Source organism: Penaeus monodon, chromosome 40 (genome assembly GCF_015228065.2).
Source record: "Penaeus monodon isolate SGIC_2016 chromosome 40, NSTDA_Pmon_1, whole genome shotgun sequence".
Classification (NCBI taxonomy): domain Eukaryota; kingdom Metazoa; phylum Arthropoda; class Malacostraca; order Decapoda; family Penaeidae; genus Penaeus; species Penaeus monodon.
In genome coordinates this window covers 18961072-18963571 of record NC_051425.1, presented here as the reverse complement: position 1 = coordinate 18963571, position 2500 = coordinate 18961072, and the positions used below count along the sequence as shown (strand labels likewise).

Sequence of the window (2500 nt, the reverse complement as noted above, 5' to 3'; positions counted from 1 at the left end):
ACTATAATGCATATATTCTTTTTTTTTCTACCTTTTTTTTAGTAACCTGCAGTCTCGCTAATGTACACATGGCGTGACTTGTCCAGCTATCATGATGGAATGCACGAAAAGTGTGTACATTCCTCGGGCAGACGTCATTCATTATTTTAGAACACTGAGTCTTTTATTCTGTGGTTAAATAGATAATATGAGCTTGGGTACACTTCTTACCCTTTAAAAGCCGATGACGAAAGAAAGAAACTTTTATATGATACTTAGTTTAAATCTGATTACGTTAAATGCATCGTCTGTTTATCTCTAGTTTAGTGCAGTGAATAATGGAGTGATTATATTCTTTATATAAGGATGAAAGAAATGATTTTATATGTGTATAACAAATTCTCTTTTAGAATGATATATTCCTTATAATGCTCGGTTCAATTCGGTGAACTATTACTATGAAAATGCTTCACTGTAATTGTAAGAAAAAAAAAATATATATATTTATGCAGGGATTACAAACAAATCGATGTAGATTTTGGGGAATTGCACATATTACACATTATATTTTATAAACCATAATGTGTTCTGATTTATCAACGTGAAAGCATTGTAATAAAGTCATAAAAATCTACGGATTTCCGACCCAGCATTGACATACTGTTGCCGTGTGCTGCATCAAGTTAAATGGTATCCGCGGTTTTAACAATACTTTTATTTCCCCTTTTTAGCTCTATTTTTTTCTGTTGGCGTAATATAACAAATGGAGGATGATATTTGACGTTTTTGATCGTGTGATTGTTGCATTTTAATGTGTTTTGTGTGTTGTTTATCCGCAAATGCGGTATTTTGAAAAATTATGTATTGATGTTTTGCTTTTATATTTCATAGCGAGCTTTCATTGAGGTTTAGTTTCAAAATTACTATTTTTCACGTTGTGATATTTGCGATTTTTTAAGCCATGATATCAGCTTAATACACTGGAATTCCACCTGATGGTGTTACAGTGACATAACAGCATACGGTTACAGGATCGCTCCCTCATACAGTGGTGTTCAATATACTGCTACAGTATATTGCCATGCTGTGTTATATTTTGCCATAGTGCTATTTATTATCTTGTTTCATCACTCTGTTACAGTATTCTGTAATTATGAATTAGTTTTTTTTTATTGAGAGATATGTGATGAAATATTCTTTTAGATTAACTTGGGAGGATCTAGGTAACTTATTTAAGTTAGGAGAATCTAGGTGGCTTATAACTTAGGAGGATATAGGTGACTTATTTAACTTAGGATGATCTAGGTGACTTATAATTTAGGAGGATCTAGGTGACTTATTTAACTTAGGAGGATCTAGGTGACTTATTTAACTTAGGAGGATCTAGGTGGCTTATTTAACTTAGGAGGATCTAGGTGACTTATTTAACTTGGGAGGATTTAGGTGACTTTTTTAACTTAGGAGGATCTAGGTGACTTATTTAACTTAGGAGGATTTAGGTGACTTTTTTAACTTAGGATGATCTAGGTGACTTATTTAACTTGGGAGGATCTAGGTGACTTATTTAACTTGGGAGGATCTAGGTGACTTATTTAACTTGGGAGGATCTTGGTGACTTATTTAACTTAGGAGGATCTAGGTGACTTATTTAACTTGGGAGGATCTAGGTGACTTATTTAACTTGGGAGGATTTAGGTGACTTATTTAACTTAGGAGGATCTAGGTGACTTATTTAACTTAGGAGGATCTAGGTGACTTATTTAACTTAGGAGGATCTAGGTGACTTATTTAACTTGGGAGGATCTAGGTGACTTATTTAACTTAGGAGGATCTAGGTGACTTATTTAACTTAGGAGGATCTAGGTGACTTATTTAGCTTAGGAGGATCTAGGTGACTTCTTTAACTTGGGAGGATCTTATTTAACTTAGGAGGATATAGGTGACTTCTTTAATTTGGGAGGATTAGGTGACTTATTTAATTGGGAGGATCTTATTTAACTTAGGAGGATCTAGGTGACTTATTTAACTTGGGAGGATCTAGGTGACTTATTTAACTTAGGAGGATCTAGGTGACTTATAACTTAGGAGGATCTAGGTGACTTATAACTTAGGAGGATCTAGGTGACTTATTTAACTTAGGAGGATCTAGGTGACTTATTTAACTTGGGAGGATCTAGGTGACTTATTTAACTTGGAGGATCTAGGTGACTTATTTAACTTAGGAGGATCTAGGTGACTTATTTAACTTAGGAGGATCTAGGTGACTTATTTAACTTAGGAGGATCTAGGTGACTTATTTAACTTAGGAGGATCTAGGTGACTTATTTAACTTAGGAGGATCTAGGTGACTTATTTAACTTACGAGGATCTAGGTGACTTATTTAACTTAGGAGGATCAAGGTGACTTATTTAACTTAGGAGGATCTAGGTGACTTATTTAACTTAGGAGGATCTAGGTGACTTCTTTAACTTAGGAGGATCTAGGTGACTTATTAACTTAGGAGGATTAGGTGACTTATTT

At 34.1% G+C, this 2500-nt stretch overlaps 1 protein-coding gene across 1 annotated transcript in view; it reads left to right on the top strand.

Moving 5' to 3' along the window:
- Nucleotides 1-2500, top strand: part of LOC119597939 (teneurin-a-like) — a 322308-nt gene that overhangs the window by 283303 nt on the left and 36505 nt on the right. The gene's annotated exons all lie outside the window — the stretch shown is intronic.